Source organism: Tenrec ecaudatus, chromosome 4, assembly GCF_050624435.1.
Source record: "Tenrec ecaudatus isolate mTenEca1 chromosome 4, mTenEca1.hap1, whole genome shotgun sequence".
NCBI lineage: Eukaryota > Metazoa > Chordata > Mammalia > Afrosoricida > Tenrecidae > Tenrec > Tenrec ecaudatus.
This window is the reverse complement of record NC_134533.1, coordinates 171,335,900-171,359,965: the sequence shown is the minus strand read 5'-3', so window position 1 is coordinate 171,359,965 and position 24,066 is coordinate 171,335,900. Positions and strand designations below refer to the sequence as shown.

General features: G+C 44.3%; 1 protein-coding gene and 1 pseudogene across 6 annotated transcripts in view; both read right to left on the bottom strand.

Annotated features, from left to right (window-relative positions):
• FNDC3B (fibronectin type III domain containing 3B) overlaps positions 1 to 3,554 on the bottom strand; it is a 362,624-nt gene extending 359,070 nt beyond the window's left edge. For 4 of the 6 annotated variants that reach the window (XM_075547032.1, XM_075547035.1, XM_075547036.1 and 1 more), the window contains exon 1: positions 3,419 to 3,554. The gene's annotated coding sequence lies outside the window, so the exon portion shown is untranslated. Of the gene's footprint in view, positions 1 to 1,382; positions 1,599 to 2,515; positions 2,675 to 3,418 lie in introns of those variants that run through there. The other 2 variants (XM_075547033.1, XM_075547034.1) reach the window with 2 other exon arrangements.
• LOC142446121 (glyceraldehyde-3-phosphate dehydrogenase-like) overlaps positions 2,128 to 24,066 on the bottom strand; it is a 144,078-nt pseudogene continuing 122,139 nt past the window's right edge.

Here is a 24,066-nt window from a genome sequence, read left to right as displayed (position 1 = left end):
TCAGTCACAGCAGCCAGATTTCAGATGGTCCAACAGCTGTATGCAACCAGCAGCCACCATACTGGGTAGTGCAGATAAAGAAAATTTCTATCCAAAAAGCTGTACTGGAATAGCTAAGGGAGCGTTGGTCAAGTGCCTTCATTTCTGGGAACCTTAATGCCTATCATTTCATTTGAAAGACTATTGTATAAAAGGCACACGATATGCTTATTCCAATCAATCAATACAACTCTATATTAGACGTAAAGGAAGTTCTGGCAGCAGAGTGATTAAGCACAGGACTGCTAATCAAGAAGTCAGTAGTTCGCACTCACTAACTGCTTGTCAGGAGAAAGATGTGGCAGTCTATTTCCATAAAGTTTAAATTCATTAAAATATTTTCCAAACCAATAACCCACTTGCTTTAGAGTCATCCCATTGAAAGCAACCCCGTAGGACAAGGCGGAACTTGTCCCTCTTGGGGGAAAGATGTCGTAGTCAGCTTCCATGAGGATTTGCAGCCTTGGAAAGTCTGTGAAGCAGTTCTACTCTGTCCTAAAGGGTCACTATGAATTCAAATCCACTTGAAGGCAAGGGGGTTAGTGTTTGGAGGTACTGTGGGCGAGGAAATGGGATGCTTTATGGATGCAGACTGCAACCTTTTTCTCTCCTGGACCAAATGGAAGGTTCAAATCAATGACCTTGCCACTGGGAGTACTTTATCACTGCACCCCTGGGCTCCTGTCATAAAAATGGGAGCCAGGAAAACACAGTCCTAGAAGTTTGCTAAGAGTCAAAGACAACTCAACAGCAACCAGTTGATCTTAAGATTTTCATGCATGCTGGTGACCTGTAACAAACAAATAACTGCTCTTGGGGTCTTGTCAACTGAAAAGTTTGGGAAGTTCTGGCCAAAGTCTGAGGACCCTGCCAGTGCTCCCAAGTTAATATGGAACTCAAAACTACTGCCCAGATTCCCCGAACTTCCTAACTGATCCCAAACATTCTTCCAGAAACCCCAGAAGACTAGGCCCATGGTCTGACGTGAGCTATTTATAAAGTCTGTTTTAAAAGGTTACCGGAATTTCTTTCTGAAATTGTATATACTGTAATTAGAAGCTACAACCCCCTATTCTATGATGATATCTTGCAGTTTTAACATCTTTTTAAAATGAACACTCTGCTTACAGATGGATTTTTTCCCTCAAAAGCACTTAAACCAATTCACTTCAAAAGTAAATAATAGTTTAAACACAATATTTCAATGACAAAAAAAAATTTAACCTGATATGCCTCATTGTTAGGCAGCCAGCGAGAGCCCCTCCAGTGTCTAAACAAAGTGAGAATTATACCCTCCTGGGTGAGGTCCCCTTGCAAGGCCAGAACCCTGCCCGAGACTTTACCCTCATTAACAGCTGTTCCCAGGGAGCCAGGGAAATGCTGGGTCCACAGAAGGGCTCTCCGGAGGGAAATCTGGAACCCCCACAAAAAGGACTCAACCAGGGTCAGGGGCTGCTATGCGGTTGGCTGCGGGCGTTGTCCACCCCGTCCGGCAGTTGTAGTTGAAGAACCCGGCGGTGCAATGTGGACTACTGCCCCAAACCTCCGAGAAGTGTGATCCCTGAGCAAATTCCCAGTCTTCCGCGTCGGTCTGTTCCCTAGACTCCTGGCTCACAAACATCTAGCCTCCCCCATCCCGACACCGCCCCACCCCCGCCGCCCCTCCCCACTAGCCCTTTCCCAGCGCCTCACCTAACTCCGCACTTAAAAGGGGAGGCGGACGAGGAGGATGCATTCCCTCCCCCTTAGTTTTCTCTAACAGGGCCTGGAAACAGGAAGAAATTCTAATCACATTAGTTGCACATTAAAAAAATAAACAGACAACCAATCAAGGGGTGCCCACCCAACAAAAGACCTCGCCGTTTCCAAAATATGATTAAACCAGAGAGTGGGGGAGTGGGGGGGGTGGGAGGGGGAAGACGAGGAACCCAGAGGAACCCAGGGGATGGAGAGATGAACGCGTGTGTAGGTGAGGTTAGGGCCCCAGCGTCCTCCCATCGCGGCCAAGTTCCCAATTTCGTTTCCAGAAAACGCTCGGCTGCAGAGAAGATAAAAGCAAGTTGCAACTTTTGAGAAAGTCCGCCCGCGTCACCGTCTGGGTGCAGCCAGAGCTCCGTTTCGTCCCGGATGGCAACCTAGGAGTCGGGAGCCCAGAGCTCCAGCTCCGGCTCCAGCTCCGGCTGCAGCCCGGCTCCGGCCGCACACTCCTGCAAGCCTCCCCGCCCGGCGGCCCAGCCCGGTCTCCCGGGACGCCCGGCCCTCGGCCTTGCGGAAAGTTCGCGGGCACTGCCCGAGGCCCCACTTTCCACTCCGGGTGACAGGCCTTGCCCGAGACTGCCCCCGCCCCGCCGCGGGCACCAGACGGTGCGCCCGGCCCCGGCCCGCCCGCCCGGCCTCCGCCCGGCCGCCTCCGGGCGCGGATTCTGCCCGCGCGCCCCACCCGCGGCTGGGGCGCCCCTCGGGGTGATCGACTGACCCGAGCAGCGCTGGGCAGCACTCCGGATCGCCCGCTCCTTCCCGCCGCGCCCCGCGCCCCAGCCGCAGCGTCCAGCCGCACAGCTCGCCCAGTCCGGCCGCGGCCGCCGGTTCCCGCCCCCAGCCCGGGGGGAGCCCGGGGGGCAGGACGGGGAGGGAGGACGTGGCAGGCCCGGAGGTGGCCAGCAGCGAGGCGGGGAGTGTCCCTAAGAGGCCGGGGGCGGGGGGCCGGAGCGGTGCCCGGGGCTGCGGGCCCGGACCCTCCCCGCACGCAGCCACCGCCGGCCCGCAGCCCGGCCCGGCCCCCGCCGAGCGCGGAGGGGCGGCCCCAAGTCCAAGCCCACCTCGCACGCACGCCCCCCTCCCGCCACCAGATGGAAATCTACAGGCTCCGAAAGTGACACGTCGGAGATTCCTCAGCCCCCCGCGCGCCCTCCCCCTCCCGCGCAGCGTGGCGGCCGCGGGGATTCCGGGTGGGGGAGCAGATTCCTGGGGCAGAATCCACTGGGGAGGCTCGGGGGAGGGGGCGCGGGGGGAAAGCACTGCCCAGATTTTTTTTTAATCGAGAAGAATCTACCCGTTTTTTCTTCCCTCCTGCAAACCCCGGCAAGTAGGGGGGCCGGGCTGGGGACCCGAAACGCAACCGCCGGACGGGGGCCGCCCCCTCCCCAGCCCCGCGTCCCCGGAGGGCGCAGGCGAGCTCGGGGCGCACCAGCACTCTGGCGCCAAGTTTTCCCCGGGAAGCCTGGTGCGCTCCCGGGACAGGAACCCACTTTGGCGGACTCGGCGTCCGGCCGGGGCTTTTCGGCGGGCCGGGACCGGGCGGTCCAGACGCGGGGTCCCGGTCTCCCCCCGAGCTCCCAGCTCCAGCTGCAGCTCCAGCTCCAGCTCCAGCGCACCTTACCTTGCTCGGGCTGAAACGCAGGGTCTGGACGCACCACCCACGGGAGCGCCCACGCCTTCCCGGCCAACAGCCTGGAGAATCCCTGCCGCCGCCTGCGCTCTTCCCGCCGCCGCCGCCGCGCCGCGCCTCTCCTCCTCCTCCTCCTCCTCCTCCTCCACCACCACCTCCTCCTTCTCCTCCTCCTCCTCCTCCTGCAGCCGCCGCGCTCAAATAACTACCAGGAGGGTTGGATGGGGGATTCCGCCATGTCAATGATGTCGGGACCACATGGGGCGCGGGGGCCCGCCCACTGTCGTAAACCACCGAGTACAGCCGCCTGCACAAAGGCTTGCTCGCCAGGCCGGCTGGGGCCTCTTGAGCTCACCCCTGCCTAGCTCAGCGGAGCCCGCTCGCTTCTAATTCCACCAAGGGAAAGTCTGGGGCGTCGGGGATTCAGTAACTCCTGTCCTGCGAGTACTGCTGCGTCAAAAGGCCAGGCTCAATGCAATGTTTGTTCAGTGGTAACGGGAGCTCGGTCTCCCATGGCATTGTTCCGTTCACATGTGTAGGTATTGCCTTTCTTCTTCAGCTCCGCAGCCACCTTTTGAGCACTTTTGTCAATCCCTCGACTATTTCCTACAGCACTTCGTCCCTCCTGCTAACAAACAGGTTTTCTGCGCGGATTTCATTGCCCCTGGTTTAAAAGGTCCACCTCCTCCTGCACTCCCAGGGACAGAAACGTTGCTAAACAGAGCGGTCTGCACGTTCCACAGTAGTCAGAGAAGAGTTCAGTTCATATAAATTAAATAAAATTTAAGGTGTGCCTGTTGTACAGACTCAACAAAGTTAACAGGCTGTACCCCTCTTCAAACCCCCTCAAATCATTCTGGAGAAAAAAGCAGAACTTTTTCCCAGGGAGACTCCTTCCTGTCTTAGCTGCCCAGGTGTTCTGAATAACTCCCTTCAGCCTCCTGGCTTGTGAGCTCCAACGCAGTACTCAGTAGTGACCAGAGGCCGCGCAGGAGAGAGCTTTGTTTCCAAAAGTTAATGGGGGGGCGGGGGTGGGTGGGGGTGGAGGCATTATCTTTTCATTGTTTCTCCACGAACTTTTTAAGCTCTCTTCTAGTACATTTTATTAGCCCAGAAAATAATCATAACCCATGTGGATCAGACTAGAACTCTGCTCCAACTATTATCAGTGGTTGATTTTTTTCAGAGTGAAATCGCCACGCCTTTTTATGGAGGGAGGAGTCCTGCTGGCCGACCTGGGGCTGCTAACCAGGACACCCTTTTAATTGTAATCTGTGCAGGAGAAAGAGGGGGCTCTCTGCTCCTTTAAAGATGTGCACCCTCAGAAACCCCCAAGGGCAGTTCTACCCTGTCCAGCGTCACACTCTGAGTGAACTTAAAGCTCCAGCTTTTCAGCTGGCAGTCCAGCGTGTTAGCCGTTATTAACGCTACCCAGGACCCCTTAGTGTGCCTACCCTAAACCAAAACCCCACTGCTGTCCAGGGGTCCATTCTGGCTCACGGCCACCCTAGAGGACAAAGTACAACAGCCCAAAAGAGTTTGTCAGGCTGTAAATCTTTACGGAAGTAGACTAGCTCATCTTTCTTCTGAAGACTGGCTGGTTAGCAAGCAACAGTGGATGTATTAAAAAACCCGGAGAACGCAAAGAGCACATTATTACTGAGCACATAGTCCTTTTCCGGGGACCGATCTCTCCTGGTAACATAGCCAAAGCCTGTGAGAAGTGTCCCACCATGCTCACTTCTCAGACCCATTCTGGCTCTAGGACTCCAAGAAGATTTTTGCTACTGTTGTTCTTCTGGCAGTCCGAGCGCCTTCGGTCCTCTTGACAAGCCCCATAGCTCAATGCACCTGTTCTTGTGCAGTCTTTCCTCGCCATTGTCCAGCTCTCACATGCAAGTGCGTTAATTGCAAATATTATGATCTGGGTCAAATGCCCTCAAAGGGACATCTTTGCTATTTTACACTTGATCATACCGTTTTACTTTTTATTGTGAGTTAGGTGATGGTGTATGGAGCAGATCATCTATTTTATATTCAACAATTCCTACACTTTTGTTTCAGCTCATGCCTGGTCATCTTATCAATGTTTTGGGGAGGGGGGTGTTGTTTGTTTGTTTTTAACACTTTAAATAAGCCTTGCACAGCCTGTTGGCCCAGGGCAGTACGTCATGTGATTCCATGACTGCTGTTTCCATGAAATCATTGACAACATCCATCTTTCCTCCACGTAGTTACCCTCATGTTGCTTACTGGATTGGTGTTTTCTTGATGTTGAGCTACAATCTACAGTGAAGTCGTTGACCTTTATCAGGAAATGCACAGCCCTCTTGGCGTCACCTGCACACCCTCACTTCTTAGGGACTTCTTCCAGTCCTCGTGTCAACCTCTTCACGCAGTCCAGCTTCTCAGAGCATTTGCTCCGCCTACAGCTTGAGTAATGATGGCAAAAAGATAACATCCTGACACACACCTGGCCGGATTTAAAACGATGCCGTTTTTTTTCTTATACTGCCTCTAGGTCTATGTACAGGATCCGAATGGGCACAATTAAGGGTCTGGAATTGCCGTTCTTCTCAGTGTTACCCATAGCTTTTGGTGATCACATAGCTGAATGCCACTGCATAGTCAATAAAACACAAGTAGACATCTTGCTGGTGTTGTCTGCTTACAGCCGAGATATATTTGGTGTTAACAATCATATCCTTTGTTTCACGTCTGCTTTTGAACCCCCCTGGAGTTTCTAGCAATTCCCCATGAAGGCCGTGCTGCAACCATTTAAAAATTTTTCCAATATTGTTCAAAAATTTCCACATTTTCTTGGGTCAGCTTTCTTTAAAATGGGCACGAATATAATTCTCTTTCAGTTAGTTAGCCAAGTAGCTCGCTCCCAAATGGCTTGGCACGGAAGAGTGAGTGCTTTCAGAGCTGCCTCCGTGTTTTGAAACATTTCAGTTAGTATTTCATACGTTCACGGAGCCTGTTTCACTAATGTCTTCACTTCAGCGGGGACTTCCTCTGCAAATCCATCGGGTCTTGATCATATCCTTTGACATGGTGGAATATCAATCAAATCTTTCTGGTATATTAACTCGAGTTTCCCTTCCATTTCTCTTGATGTTTGCTGCATCCGTCACCATTTTGCCCATAGTATCTTTCAATATTGCAGCTCAATGCTTGATATCTCCCCCTCCCCCCCATACCAGTTCTTTCAGCTTGAGATGTGCTAAGTGTATTCTTACCACCTGGTTTTCCAATGCCAGGTCTTTGCATATCCCATGATAATACCTTACTTTGTCTTTCAAGGGTCCCTTTGAAATGAGCTGTGCAGCTCTTTGACGTCATCATGGATTCCATTTGCTTCAGCTACTCTGTGTTCAAGAGCACGTGTCCCCATTGAAGATGGTCGGAGGAAGTTCAGTATTATCACAGAATGCACAGATTTGTCGACCCTTGGTTTGCCCATTCAGTGTAGGTTCAGCCACATAAAGGCAAAGACTCCAAACCATGACCTCCAGTGACTTCAATTAGTTCAGAACAAAAGAAATGGACATTAACCCATATGCAAATATGTGCATATTAAAGCTAGAAGTGAAAAAATTTCAAACCAATGAACTTCTGCACACCTCTATAGTCTCAAATATTTTAAGGTGAACCTCTATCCCAAGGAGCACATAATATTTTGGAAGACTCAGTTCTCCTTCTCTGTCCTTCCCCTGCTCATGGCTAAGGTTTCTAGATCATCCGTGTCAGGTTTGCTCATCTTGCTTCTAATCTCAGAATCCAATCTTGACTTTAGGCTGTTGTTGATGTTTGTGTTGTTGTTGTTGTTGTTGTTGTTAGGTGTCGTCAAGTCAGTTCTGACTCATGTTGACCCTCTAGGCAACAGAAAAAAACACTCCCCTCTCCCAACTAACAAGAGGAGGAAATCTCATGAAGCCTGACACAGAGTTAATAGCAAAGCGGGTTCGAGATGCATGCGAAGACATTCCAGAAGACATGGTGCCACGTGCCTTCCAGAAATGTAGTATTAGCAATGCTGTGGATGGCAGTGAAGACTGCGCTTTGTATGAAAATGACAGCAGTGATGGTGATGACGGCGATCTCAGTGAGGACAGCGTCTATGATGACCTCACACCAGCTGAAGCTCTGCATTGGGATATGGATGATGATGAGGAATCCAGTTTTGAAGGATTTTAACTCTTTACATTTTAGCTTGGTTGCTGATTGAGGTCAGGGAATAGTACTCTTAAGGTATCATTGTTGATACCTTATTGCTTTTGTTGAACCTATTTTCCGCTTACTGTGCTGGTTTACTAATGCTAAATGACTTGTCGTTTTATTTATGTTTTTATTTAAAATAAATATTTAAATACATTACCCCACTGATGTCTCAATTTTAGTAATTTTATTTTCATTTGTTTTATTTTCAATAGCTTCTGCATTTTCCACCCTAGGCTCATACTCGAGTCAATCAGTTTTTCTGATTTCCCAGGTAATAATTAGGTACCTCGGCTTATACTTGGCTCAGCTTATATTTGAGTAAATACGGTACTTCTTTTTCTAATGTCCTAAGCCAGACCTGACACCAGCACCAATATTGACAAAAAGCCATTTTGAATAGTGCTCAGAATTACTAGAGCACGGACTACAGTAATGGTCACCCAACTCAGTGAATAACACAACCCAAGGACAACACAGCAACTCCACTTTATTATAACTTAAAAAAAACAATGTAAAAAGCCAAAGTGATGGTATCACTTTTTTCCCTATTGCTTTCAAGAAAGACAAAATTTAACCCACTATGTAAACTTAAACAAAAGAAACCTCACTGTTATTCTGTTGATGCTGACTCATACTGACCCCATAGCACAGGGTAGAACTGCCCCCTTATGAGATGCCGAGACTATAATTCTTTACAGAGGTAGAAATCCCCATTTTTCTCCCTAAAAGTGGCTAATGGTTTCAAACTGCTGACCTTGTGCTTAGCAGTCAAACATGTAACTATTACCTCACCAGGGTTCTTAATTGTCTTTCTTTCTTTTCTTTTCTTTTTTTTTTTTTTGCTCTTTCTTTTTTAAAAATCTTTTTACTGGGGGCTCATACAACTCTTATCACAATCCATACATACATCAATTATATAAAGTACATTTGTACATTCGTTACCCTCATCATCTCAAAACATTTGCTCTCCACGTAAGCCCCTGGCATCAGCTCCTCATTTTTCCCCTTCCCTCCCCGCTCCCCCCTCACTCATGAACCCTTAATAATTTATAAATTATTATTTTGTCATATCTTACACAGTCCGATGTCTCCCTTCATCCACTTTTCTGTTGCCTGTCCTCCAGGGAGGAGGTTATATGTAGATCCCTATAATCGGTTCCCACTTTCTACCCCACCCTCCCTTCACCCTCCCCATATTGCCACTCTCACCACTGGTCCTGAAGGGATCATCCATCCTGGATTCCCTTTGTTTCCAGTTCCTATCTGTACCAGTGTACATCCTCTGGTCTAGCCAGATTTGTAAGGTAGAATTGGGATCATGATAGTGGGGGTGGGGGGAGCATTTAGGAACTAGAGGAAAGTTGTATGTTTCATCATTGTTACACTGTCCCCTGACTGGCTCAGCTCCTCCCTGCAACCTTTCTGTAAGGGGATGTCCAGTTGCCTACAGATGGGCTTTCGGTCCCCACTCCGCACTCCCCCTCATTCACAATGGTGTGATTTTTTTGTTCTTTGATGCCTGATAACAGAACCCTTCAGCACCTTGTGATCACACAGGCTGCTGTGCTTCTTACAGGTGGGCTTTGTTGCTTCTGAGCTACATGGCCACTTGTTTACCTTCAAGTCTTTAAGACCCCAGACACTATATCTTTTAATAGCCGGGCTCCATCAGCTTTCTTCACCACATTTGCTTTAGCACATGCTTTGTTTTAAGAAATCATGTCAGGAAGGTGAGCATCATGGGATGCCAGTTTAAGAGAACAAAGTATTCTTGCATTGAGGGAGTACTTGAGTGGAAGCCCAATGTCCATCTGCTACCTTAATACTAAACCTATAAATATCCGCACATAGATCTATTTCCCCATCCATATATATATATATATATATATATATATATATATATATATATATATACACACATATATATTTACATATGTGCATGCCTTTATTTAAACCTCTATAAATGCCCTTTGCCTCCTAAGGTTCCTAATTTTCAAAAATATAAATAAAATAATTTTCACACAAGGACAGCAATCCTACAATTAGCAGAACCACTCGAGATTTCAGCCAGGGCTCTGAACCCACAGCATTGAAGGGGAATTGGACATTCTGCTCCTTCTCTCCGCCCTCAAGTAGTTTCTTGGACCCTGTGCCTAGGACCTGGGCCCGGCCCCGGAGTGAGCATCCAAGGAAAGGGAAACACTGCTGCCCCAGGCAGTCATTTATCATCACCTCTAACTCACTCTAACTCTCTGCAACTTCCCCAATTGGTTCTCTTTGGGTCCTCTGGAGGCACCCAAAATAAGAGCCCTCACTCTTTCACGTGGCTTCTTTTCCAATAAGTTCACCACCTCTGTCGTTACTTCCCAAAGATGCTCTTGTCCCGGATAAATGTCTCTTGCACACCCAGTACTCCATCTCATGGCGTGGCGTCAGACTTCTGCACATCCTCTGTTTCTGCTACCTCGGGGCTACTTGCACAACCTCTCTGAAAGCTCGGGTTCAGTTCGTATTACTTTAAGCACGATCAGCACAACACCAAAAGGAGTGGCATCTTTTCCTCCTTGGATGTGGACACCACACTTCTTTCACTACAGCTTCATATTTGTATCTGTCTGTCTGTCTGTCTATTTTTTAATAAGTCATTTTATTGGGGGCTCTTACAGCTCTCATCACAATCCATCCATCCATTGTGTCAAGCACATTTATACATGTGCTGCCATCATCCTTTTCAAAACATTTTGTTTCCACTTGAGCCTTTGGTATGAGCTCCTCTTTTTTCCCACCCTCCCCCACCTTCCCTCCTCCTGAGCCCTTGATAAATTATAAATGATTATTATTTTCAATATCTATATTTTAATAGCCTATTTACTCTATTATCTCATATTTCTTCTCCCACACACACACAAAAAATTGTCAAGCTGGATATATATTAGCTATGCAGTAATTTAATCTGCACTGACCTTAGTTAATGTTAATTGAATATTTAACTTCATTTATAGGTTTTCTCCTCATATTCCAACCTATCTGGGGCTTTTAAGATATTAACGCTATCATGAAATGACCCAACTTAGTGACATTGGTAAGCGTGATAAACATGTTTTCTATGTTTCCTTCCAAGTCACCAATACCAGCAACAACATTGAGACAAGACCAAAGACATACCACCAGTCATTTTTCTCCCATTGGAGGCAAATTTGAGTCATACTTAAATAAAAGTTATCAATCTGCTAATCACATTGACTAATCCCAAACCACACCACCACAGGGAGCAGATTTTGTCTGACTTTTCCATACTAGTGTCACTACTCTTGCTCATTCTCATACCTGACTCATTTCTATGATTCTTTCTGTTTCTAAGAGGTCAAGACTTCTGAATGATAACAGTTTCTTCTAGAAGCTATGCAGAATACTATGTTCCTTGGATGCAGAATTCCACCTGGATAAGTCAAATATATATATAGATAGATATATATAGATATAGATAGATATATCTCTCCTTTACAGAGAACTGAAGCAAAGAAGCATGTTCTCAGATTCAAAACATTTTGGTCAAGGGACAATTTTACTAGAAAATAGTAAATGACCTCCAGAGACAACCGAGCCCATTCTGGTTTCTGAAGAGAGAATATGATATTTGATATGGTTTCTTTCTTTTTTTAAAAAAATATGGTTTCTCATCATTTCAGTAGTTACTACAAGATTTCTTCTAGTTCTGGAAAACATATCTTTTGGTATTTCCTACGTAAGGTGTGTCTCAGACCTCAGCAGCTGTGGGTGGGGGCGAGGACGGGGCGTAAATTTGGATGCCATCATTTACAAATACCATTTGTCTGACTCTGACAGTCACCATTATCGGTGGACTATCCATCAACATATTTCCACCGGTATATGGTTACATAAAAGACTATTCTGGCTTCAAGTGACTAGGAACCAATTTAAAACCAATTAAGAGGGGACAGAGAGCTGGTTGGGAATCAAGTTTAGTATGGAACATCGCATGCTCAAGAAATCCTGGTTTAGAATTCCGGAACCATAATGATTCTAATATAAGTGAAACCGTCTGTAATCTGGTTTTAAATCCTTCAGGTTATATATCATGGATTAAAAAACACGGCGCATATACTTAGTCTTGCTGTTGTTAGTTGTCATTAGGTCAGTTCTGTAATTATCACCATTTGATAGATGAGAAAACTACCTGGAGAAGTTAACTGACTTACCTTCTGTGTCACAGTGTAAACAGGCAGCAGAGTTAGAACTTGAATTCGGGCCGGAATGAAGGGTAAATAGCTCCTTGGGGCTGCCAGTCATAACAGAAACAGCACACAAGCGTAGCTCTGAAGAGTAGAAATGTGTGAGGAAGCTCAAAGTCTGGATTTGGAGTACGGCTCTTCTGAGGGAGGTGGTCTTCCCTGGGTTTTCATCTTCTGGCAGCTGCCGGCTGCGGCTGCATCGATTCTTGTTGTTTATCTTCTCCTTCCCTCTTCTGTCTGCGTCTCTGTGTCCATTACACTCTTCTGATAACTCTGAAGTGATTAGTTATAGGGCGCATCCTACTAAAGAAGCCATGGTGGTGCAGTGGGTTAAGTGTTGGGCTGCTAACCACAAAGTTAGTAGTTCAACCCCCCAGCCGCTCTACCGGAGAAAGACGAGGCTAGCCACAACCACAACAACAGTGTGCCTTAATCAATCATAATAAAGGGAAATAAACCCCTCTTCCAATCAGGCTTATGTTTACATATAAAGAAGTTAAGATTTCCACACATAGTTTGGGGACTCAGTATAATCCATGACAGACGTTAACCCCTGCCTAGTTGAACAAATACCGACATTCACACCATACAGATTAACACTTGTCTGTCAGGTTGTCATACGGTAGTGGCTTGAATATTGCTGTGATGCTGGAAGCCATGTCACTGGTATTTCAAACGCCAGTACAGTCATCCAAACTCAACAGGCTTCAGTGGAGCTTCCAGACTAAGAATAGACTATGAAGATGAAATCGTCTGTCTACTTCAGAGAAAATTCGTTGCTGAAAACCTTATGCATACCTTGGAAACACTGTCAGAGACTGAAGGCCTAATGAATATACCTGAGGAAGGCTGCCCTCTCAGAGTGGACTTGACCATAATGATGTGAATGGAATAAAGCCTGTGGGAGTAAAGACTTCAGGACCTTCATCTGCTGATGGGGCAGGACTCAAAATGGGAAGTAACAGCTGGAAAACTCTACTAACAATCAGAACTTGGAATGCACAAACTATGAATCTAGGAAAATGGAAGCTGTCAAAAATGAAAGGGAATGCATGAAGAGCTATGTCCTAGGTGTAAAGTGAGCTGAAATGGAGTGGTTAGCCGTTTTCAATGATAAAATATGATTTGCTCTTTGGAGAATGACACAATCAAGAGGAATAGCATTGCACTTCTCACGGAGAAGAACGTTTCCAAATGGATCTTGAAGAACAATGCTGTCTGTGACAGGATTGTATCTAACCACATCCAAGGAAATCCAATCAGTACAACTACTGTTAAAATGTACGCAGCAAACACTAAAACCAGTGATGAAGAAACCGAAGGATTCTACCAATATAGTCGGTCTGGATTTGATCAAACATGTAATTTAGATATATTGATAATTATTGGCAATTGGAGTGTAAAAATTGGAATCAGAGGAAGAAACAATATTTGGAAAAATGGTCTTAAGTGACAGAAATAAAGCTGGAGATGACATGATACGATTTTGTAAGACCAGCAACTTGTTCAAAGCAAATACATTTTTTCTTTAGTTTTTTTTTTATAAATCACTTTTATGGAGGGGGTCTCAGAGCTATTATAACAATCCATACACCAATTGTATCAATCACATTTGGGCATATGTTGCCATCATCATTTTCAAAGCAATTTCTTTCTACATGAGTCTTTGGTATCAGCTCCTCTTTTTTCCCTCCCTATCTCACTCTCCCACCCTCATGAACCCTTGATAAATTATAAGTATATTATTATTGTCATGTCTTACACTGTCTGCTGTCTCCTTTCACCCACGTTTCTGTTGTTCATCCCCCTGAGGGGGGCTGGTTTAAGTACATCATTGCAACTGGTTCCCCCTCTCTCCTCCCTCTCCCTCCACCCTCCCCCTACCATCATTGTATCGATACTCCCATTACTGTTCCTGAGGGGTTTATCTGTCTTGGATTCGGTTTACCAAGAGTTTTTTTTTTTTCTGTGCCAGTGTACATGCTCTGGTCTAGCCGAATTTATAAGGTAGAACTGGGGTCATGATAGTGGAGGGGAGGAAGCATTAAAGAATAGAGGAATGTTGTGTGTTTCATCCCTACTCTATTGCACCCTGGCTGACTCATCCCTTCCTTGTGACCCTTCCTTGTGACTCCAACTGTGTACAGATGGGCTTTGGTTCTTCACTCCAACCCTCCTTATTCATGGTATGATTGTTTATTTTAGGTCTTCTGATGCCTGATACCTGATCCTGTCAACACCTGACAGGTGTGCTTCTGGTGTGCTTCTTCCATGTGGGCTTTGTTGTTTCCCTGCTAGATGGCTGCTTGTTCAACTGCATTCCTTTAAGACCCCAGACACTATATCTTTTGATAGCTGGGCACTATCAGCTTTCTTCACCACATTTGGTAATGCACCCATTTTGTTTCAAGAAATCATGTTGGGAAAGTGATATCACAGAATGTCAGGTTATTAGAACAAAGTGTTCTTGATTTGAGGGTGAGCTTGAGTGAAGGTCCAATGTCCCTCTGCTACCATAATATTTAACATATAAATGTATGTAAATAGACCTATATGCTTATCTTTATATATTAACCTATTTACGTATATACATACCTATATTTATACCTCTATAAATATCTTTTGCATTCTACTTTTTCCCTTTATTACTTTTACTTTCTTCCTGTCCCACTATCATGTTCGACCTTCATTTGGCTCTCAGAAATTCCTCTCGCCTACACTGCACTTGATCAAATCCCATCAGGAATTGTATGCCCTCCTTGCCATCAATTTTAGCTCTCTTGTTCCTGGGTGCAAATACATTTTTTTCAACAACACAAACAGTGACTATAAACATTGGCTTTTTCAGGAGAAGTACACAGAAATCAAATTGACTACATTGAAGAAATGACGAAGCCAAGGAGCTAAACAGAACATCTTGAAGGGCACCTTAAGAAGATAGTCAAATCGCCCCCAATTATCATGATCCCAATTCTACCTTGCAGACCTGGTTAGACCAGAGGATGTACTGCGGTGCAGTAGGGATCTGGAAACACAGGGAATCTAGGATGGATGAACCCCTCAGGACCAGCGGTGAGAGTGGCAACACCGGGAGGGAAGAGGATGTAGAAAGGGAGAACCGATCTCAGGGATCTACATGTAACCTCCTCTCTGGGGGATGGGCAACAGGAAGGTGGGTGAGGGGAGACGCCAGGCAGTGTAAGATAAGATAAAATAATAATTTTTAAGTTATTAAGGGTTCATGAGGGAGGGTGGAGTGGAGAGGGAGGGGGAGGGAAAAAGGGAAAATGAGCTGATTCCAGGAACCCAAGTAGAAGGCAAATTTTGAGAATGATGAGGGCAACGAATGTCTAAGGGTGCTTTACTCAATTGATGTGTGTATGGATTGTGATAGAGTTGTATGAGCCCCAAATAAAATGATTAATTAAAAAAAGAAGATAGCCAAATATTATAATAAAATGTGCAAAGACCTAGAGTTAGAACACCCAAAAGCAAGAACATGTTCAGAATATCTTAAACTGAAAGAGTTCAAGAAAAAAATTCAAGCCTCAAGTTGCAAAATATTGAACGATGCAGGAAGCATCAAAAGAAAATGGAATGAATGTAGAGTCACTGCAGCAAAAAGAAAGTCAACATTCCACCATTCCAGGGGGTGACATATGAACAGAAACCAGTGATACTAAAGGAAGAAGTTCAAGCTGCACTGACAGTATTAGCCAAAAACAAGGCTCCAGAAATTGATGGAATACCAATGGAAAGCTGATGAAGCACTTACTTCATATACGTCGAGAAAATTGGAAGACAGCTACTTGACCAACTAGCCAGAAGAGATCTATGTCTGTATGAATTCCAAAGATAGGTGACCCAACAGAAAATTCAAATTGTAGAACAATATCATTAATATCACATGCAAGTAAAATCTTACTGATGATCATCCAACAACAATTGCAGCAGTACCTTGACAGGGTTGTGGAACAAGGCTTATTATTGCTAAAGGCAGATGGATCTTGGCTGAAAATAGAAAATATCAGAAAGATTTTACTTGTGTTTTATGGACTATACAAAGCCATTTACATGTGGATCATAACAAGCTATGGATAGCCTGAAGGGTAGTGGGAATTCCAGAACATTGCATTGTGCGTGTGTAGAACTTGGAGAGGTCAAGAAGCAGTTGTGGAAAAAGAACAGGGAATAGTACAAGCTTCAAAATCAAGGAGGATATGTGTCAGGGTTGTCACTTTTTACCAGACTTATTCAATCTGTATGAGCAAATCATCAAAGGAGCTGGCTTATATGGAGAATAATGTGGCATCAGGATTGGTGGAACAACCTGAGAGATGCAGGTAACACAACCTTGCTTGCTGAAAGTGAGGGGAACTTGAAGCCCTTGCTGGTGAAGATCAAAGATCGAAACCTTCAGTATGGTTACCACTCAATGTAAAGAAGACCAAAATCCTCACAAGTGGACCAATAAATAACATTGTAATAAATTTTTTAAAAGGTTGAAGTTATCAAAGATTTTGCCTTGCTTGAATCCATAGTCAATGCTCATGAAAATGGCAGTTGGGAATTCAAATAACAGATCACATTGGCTATTTCTGCTTTTAAAGTGCTGAAAAGCTAGGATGTTACGTTGAGAATGCAAGCCATGGCACCTTCAGCCACCTTGTATGCTTGTGAAAGTTGGACATTGAACAAGGAAGCCTGTGCACAAGTGCCTGCGTCTGAATTGTGCTGGTAAAGAGGACTGAACGTACCAGGAGCTGCGAAAAGGGAAAACAAATCTGCCTTGCAAAAGTATGGCCAGAATGCTCTTTAGAGGCAAGAACGATGATTATATCTTTCATACTTTGGACATGTTGTCAGGAGGGACCTGGAGAAGGACATAGCGTCTTGCAAAAGTATGGCCAGAATGTTCGTTAGAGGCAAGAGTGATGAGACTTTATCTCTCGTTCTTTGGATCTGTTGTTAGGTGGGACCTGGAGAAGGACATAACCTGGAACGGGTGAAGCAGAAGGGCCGTGAAAGAGAGGATGGACATAGTGACTGTTTCAATGGACTGAAGAACAGGAGCAATTATGGGGCTGGTGCAGGACTGGGTAGCGTTTTGTTCTGGTGTGCATAGGGTCGGATGAGTTGGCACCTAACCACCACCACCACCACCACAATAGAGCAATAGAAAAGTAGTGAGACGGCATCCTGTCAATGGGGGGAATTTTGTGAGACTCAGAAAAACAAGGCAGATCTGTGAGGTCTTCAACTGCATTTGATGTGTTCCGTGGAGGATTTAGTGTGTCTCTCCAATCTAAGGTTATGTATTATTTCACCAATTCTAGAACATTCTCTGTCATTATCACGTCAACCATTGCCACTTCCATTCTCTCCAGTCTTTCTGAAATTCCTACATTAGATAAAAGAAAGAACTTAAATTTTGATATGTTCTTCCCTGTGCTTCCTTCTGTTAATTTCCTGTGTTCCCGTTCTCTCTTTGCACCGGTTGTGGCGGCTCCCCTCCTGATTAACTTTCCGACTGAGTTTTCAGTTTCAATGCCTATGTTTTTGCCTCTAGAAGTTATATCTGATTCTTGGTCAAACCTGCCTACTTTTTTATCAGAGTACCTCATCATTCTTTCAAAAAACTTTATTGAACCATAATTCATATGCCATAGAGTTCATCCATTTGAAATGTATCATGGATTTTAATATATTCATAGAGTTGTGGAAGCATTACCATAACCAGCTTCAGAACATTTTAATTGCCCTTTAAAGAAACTGTATTTTTTAGCCATCATCCCCCAACCCTCCCACTTACTCAAGCCTAGCCAACCACTTACTGACTTTCTGAATCAATAGGTTTACTTATTTTAAACATTTTATATAAATGAATGTATATAATATATGGCCTGTGTAACTGACTTCTTTTACTTTGCATAATGTTTCCTCCATGCTGTAGCATGTATCAGAACTTCATTTCTTTTTATTGTTGAATAATATTCCAATGTAAGCCACAGTTTATTTCTCCATTCATCAGTTGATACACATTTGGGTTCTTACTATTATTAGACTATTTTAAACAATGCTGTTGTGAATGGTTATACAAAAGTTTCTATATAGATATACATTTTATTTCTCTTGGTTCTTTTTTAAAATTAAATACTTTTAGTGGGGGCTCTTACATCGCTTATCACAATTCATTCATTCATCCAGTGTGTCAAGCACATTTTCGCATATCCTGCCATCATGATTTTCAAAGCATACTCTTCCCACTTAAGCCCCTCATATCAGCTCCCCATTTCTTCTGCCTCTCACCCCCATCCTCCCTCCCTCACAAACCCTTGATAAGTTATAGATTATTATTTTCATATCTTACATTGTCCTCCATTGGCCCTCACCCACTTTTCTGTTGTTCATCCCCCTGGGAGGGGGTTTATATGTTAATCCTTGTGATCGACTCCCCCTTTCTCCCCCCACCCTCCCCCAATCCTCCTGGTATCTCTATTCTCATTGTTGACCCTGAGGGGTTTATCTACCCTGGATTCCCTGTGTTGTGGGCTCTTATCTGTAGCAATGTGCATGTTCTGGTCTAATCTGATTTGTAAGGTAGAATTGAGGTCATGATAGTGGGGGGAAAAAGAAACACCAAAGAACTAGAGGAAAGTTTTGTGTTTCATCGGTGCTACACTGAACCAAGACTGGCTCATCTCTTTCCTGTGATCCCTCTGTGAGGGGATGTCCAATTGTCTACAGATGGGCACTGTGTCTCCACTCCATGCCCCCACCCCCATATATATTGGGTATGGTTTGTTTTGGGTCTTAGATGCCTTGTACATGATTTCATCGACACCTCATGATCACACAGGTTGGTGTGCTTCTTCCATGTGGGTTTTGTTGCTTCTCAGCTAGATGGCCGCTTGTTTATATTCAAGCCTTTAAGACCCCAGAAGCTAAGTCTTTTGATAACCAGGCACCATCGGCTTTATTCACCACATTTGCTTATGCACACATTTTGTCTTCCTCAATCGTATTGGGAAGGTGAGCATCACAGAATGCCGGATTATTAGGACGAAGTGTTCTTGTGTTAAGGGAGTACTTGAGTTGAAGCCCAATGTCCATGTGCAACCTTACTTCTTTTTTGTGTGTGTCAGTAATCATTTTATTGGGAGCTCTTACAACTCTTGCTACAATACATCAATTGTATCAGACATATTTGTACATATATTCCATCGTTTGTTTCTAGAAATTTATTTTCCATTGAGGCCTTGGAATCAGCTCCTCTTTTTTTCCATCCCCCCCCCCAACCCTTGTGGCCCCTTGATAGATTGTAGATTGCTAATTATTTTCAAGTCTCACATAGACTGTATCTCCCTTCCCCTCTGGTTTCTGCTGTTCTTCCCCCTGGATGGGTGTGTATGTCATTCATTGGGATCTGTGTGCCCCTCCCTCCCCAACTTCCCCCCCTCCCCCCTACCCTTTTGTTATCTCTATTCCCATTCCTGTTCCTGGGTTCCATGTGTTGTGAGTTTTATCTCTTGCCTATACTTATGTACATGCTCCCATCTAGTCTAGATTGGGAAGCTGCTCTGGGGTCATGATAGCGGGGGTGGGGGGGAACATTCTTCTTAACATATAGATATAAGTACATATTTCTATCCCCCTCTCATTATATTTATATTTATATATGTACATGCCTGTATTTAGGCCTCTATAAATGTCCTTTGCCTCCTGGTTCTTTCCTTTATTTCCTTTTACTTTCCTCTTGTCCAATCATCTTGTTTGACCTTCATTCAGGTTTAGTAATTCCTTGCTGGACATTGCCCTTGATTAGACCCCCTAGGCATCTTACGCCCTCTCTCCTTTGATTTTAGTTCACTGCTGTTCCCTTGTCCCTGGATTGTTTCCCACCTCTCCTTCTCCTGTATCCCCCCTGGAACCATTGGTCCCATTCTTTTATTTACCCTGCCTATCTTATCTAGATAGACATGCAGATACATTAATAAGCACAAAAACCAGGCAAGGCCAATTAAACAACAAAGGAAGTCACCGCCAACAAAACAATAACAACAACAAAAAGAAAGCCACTGATAAAAACGGAAAAGCCTATAAATTGTTCAAGGTCTGTTTGTTGCCTTTTACAAGTGTTTTCCAGTTGAGTCTGATAGGATGCCACACTCTATATCCAAAGTCTATTTTTTATATTCCCTGAGGATTTTGTCACTTTGCTCCCCTTTGCTGTTCTGTTGCCTGCCTTTAGTGTTTCACCCCAGCCTGATGGGGTCAGATTGTGCACAATTCCCACATTGTGTCTCAGTGTTGTCTCCTGCAGAGCTATGGTTTAGTGAGGGATGTCATGTCTCGCAGTAGGGCCGGCCCTATGGTCCTCTCTGTCCGTTGTCTGCTTCGAGCAGGAATATCATTCTCGGGGTTTGGTGGGCCAGGATGTCTTCCCCTGCCTCTCCATCCATTTTCGCTTTTCCCGTGTGATCTAATCAGACGTACCCCTTCTCTTGGTTCTGTAACTAGAAATGATACTCTATGTTTAACTTTTAGGGACACTACCAAATTGTTTTCAACTCCATTTTGCATGAAATTTTACTCTTGCTGTCTTTTTTGAGTAATTCCTGTGTCTTTCATTTCTGTGCTTAATATTCAAATATACTTATTTTGTAGCCTTCTTCAGATTGTGTTACATTATTTCCAGTTCTTAGAGGTGTTAGTCTTTCTGGGTGATGCTTTTTCATGTGATACAGTACTTCCTTGGGTATTCTATCATAATTTTAGTTCATAGTTGGTGGATATTTCACTCTGAGAATAATGGGAGAGCTAGGATGTGGCAAGTCTACCTCTAGATGAATATTATATTTGTCTTTCTCAAGCACCTGGGACATTATCATCTCAGGAGCATCTTTATGATACTTAGTCTAATTAGTACCATGGGAATAGTATAAATTCCAAATCTAATCCCCTTAAAGATAAAGGATCTCAATTTCTCAAAGCAGTTTCTTTTGCTAATCCAGAGTGGCTCAGGCAGAGACAAGTTTCATGTTATCTTATTGGATTAATCAGTATACACTCAGTACACATTCACACACACACACACACACACACATTTTAGCAACCCTTTGCGTCCCAGCTTAATGTAGAAATCTCATTCCTCACTCTGTACTATCCACAGACCCAAGGATTCCTTCCTGTTCTGTGTGTGGTTATGCAATTGAAGTCCTGAAGCATTACTGACAAGTAATACTTCCCTAGCAGAACCAATAAGACATTAGCTTACCAAGTTCCCACTTTTCAAATATGGCATATGTGGATTTATATTGTTCCTCCAAACTCAAATATGCATAATTTTTAAGTGATTTTTTAATTGATTACTTTTAGGTGATGGTGATAAGTTTTTATCATTAGCTTAGCTCATTGCCTTTCTCAAACTGGGAATCTCCAATTGTCAAAGGAACTAAAGCCAATAGAAAGGCTTCAACCAGGTGCGGCACCTCTGGAGGTTATTGCTAGTTTATGCCAAGACCTTTGGAAGACAGCTACTTGGTCAACCAACCAGAAGAGATCCAGGTCTGTGCTCATTTCAAAGAAAGGGGACCCAACAGAATGTGGAAATTGTCACTAATATCACACGGAAGCAAATTCGCTGAAGACAAGTCTGAACTGATTGTAGAATGGGTATTCGAGAACACTTCCTTGTGCTCGTGTAGAACCTGTGCATGGATCAGGAGGCAGGCATTCACATAGATCAAGGAGATAGTCTCACTCAGTGCTGACTCACAGCTACCCATGTGTGTTTCTGAGACTGTAACCATTTACCTGAGTAGAAAGTCCAGTCTTTCTCTCAAGGAGCTATTGGTGGTTTTGAACTGCCCACCATGTGGATAGGAAATGATTTAAAATTGGGAAAGGTGTGTATGTGTCAGGGTTGTTTCCTTTCAGCACACTTAGTCAATGTGTGTGCTGATGAAACCATTTACGAAATTGGGTTGTATGAAGAGTATGACATCAAGATTGGAAAAGGACTCATTAACCTGGGATAGACAGATAACACTCCCTTGCTTGTGGAAATCAAGACTTGGTGTACTTCTTAATGAAGACCAAAGCCTTCAGTGTGGATTACACCTAAACAATACCACAACACATTGAGAAAGCACTAAAGTCACCAAGAATTTCAATTTTCTTGGATCTACCAACCAGTGCTCGTGGAAGCAGCAGCCAAGAAATCAAGTGCCATATTGCATCGGGTAAATCTGCTCTGTAAAGTGTTCTAAGCAGAGTTGTCCATTTGAGGACGCAGGTGCACCTGACATGGTCTTTTCAATCGCCTCCCATGCATGTGAAAGCTAGACAACAGATGAGGAAGACTGGGGAAGAGTGGATGCCTTTGAGTGCTGGCGATGGTGACGTGTATGGAATAGAACAAACAAAAATGAACAAATCTGTCTTAGCAAAAGTATAGTGGAATGCCTGTCAGACGGACGACGAGACCTTCTCTCATGTACTTTGGGCATGTTATCAGAAGGGACTAATCCCCAAGAAAGATGTGGTGCTTGGTAAACTAGAGGACAGGGTGGGGGGAAGAGGGGGAGCGAAGAAGACCATAAATGAAATGGACTACAGCTTCCAATGAAGGGCTACAAGGATGAACTCAACCATAGCAACAATTGGGAGGCTGGCACAGGAATGGGCAATATTTCTTTCTGTCATACATAACATCGCTGTGGTGACACCTAACAATACAATGCACTGTTATTGTCCCCACATCATTGGTGAGGAAGAAGAAGTATGGAAATTTAAAGAAACTTACTCTAGGTCATGTATCTTGCAAGTCGATTGTCAGGATTTAAATTTATGTCGTATGTCTCTAGAGCCAGTTCCCTTAACTCCTGTGTTCTATTGACATATGATATTGATTAACAACTATCCCATTATCTGGTGATATCATTTAGTACCAAATACTAAAGTCTAAGGCAAAGAGAAATAAGATATGAGGGGTAAACGAAAACAAAAACAAAAAACGCAAAAAAGTTCCACTGGGCAGAGTTTTCGTAGTATGCATTTTTTCTCATTAGGAAAGTGTGTTAGACCGGGTTGACTAGAGAAACAAATTCATAGATATTCATATGTGTGTATGAGAGAACTTTATATTAAGAAGTAATTATCCAAAAAACATCCCAGCCCAGTCCCGATCAAGTTCATAAGTTCAGTATTAGCCCATATGTCCGATATTAGCCCATGAATTCCTCTTCAGACTCACACAGCACATACAATGCTGTGGAATGTGGGACGATCACAGGCTGGTGGGTAGAAAGTCCTGTGGATCCAATGGCAGTGGACACATCTCCAGGGCTTTGACTGCCAACAGTGAGACTCCATGTGGCTCGTCAAAAGGAAAGTGTAGCAGAGAGCTAGTGAGAGTGGCCCAACTCTTCTGATGGCAGAATCAAGGGGGTTCCCAGAATCCTCATGAGAAGACCACGCCCACAATGAGGGATCATCAGCCTGTGACCCGATTGACAGGCTAGACGCCACCCCTTCATTCTTTTATCAAGGTGACATGAAATTGTGTGACTGGCACAGTGAGCATCAAGCAATTCACGCTGAGTCAGTGCACCCTGTGGCATTGCCTCGGAAAGTTCTTTCTGGTCACAGTGAAATTTTTCATAAAAGCAGTTTCACTTGAATGTCGATTTTTTGGATGGCTGATTGAAGAGAACAGTGTGCAGCTGTGAAATTTTGTTTCCTGCTCGGGAAACATGTTGCAGAAACTGTTATGATGTTCAACACTGCTTATAAGGACAGTGCTGTGGGAAAAAAACTCAAGTGTACGAATGGTTTTCTTGTTTCAAAAAAGGTAAATAGGCCGACTGATGACAAATATGGTTCTTCCTGTCTGTCAACTTCCTGAACAGATGAAAATGTCGACCCATAGTACATTTGGAGTTTGTTCTACCAGGTCAGACTGTTAATCTTTCTATTTAGATGTTCTGAAAAGATAGTATAACAGTGTGAGACAAAAAAAGGCCTGATATGATTTCTGATACCTGATCCCATTGACACCCCATGATCACACAGGTTGGTGTGCTTCTTCTATGTGGGCTTATTTGCTTCCTTGCTAGATGGATCCTTATTTAACTTCAAGCCTTTAAGACCACAGACTCT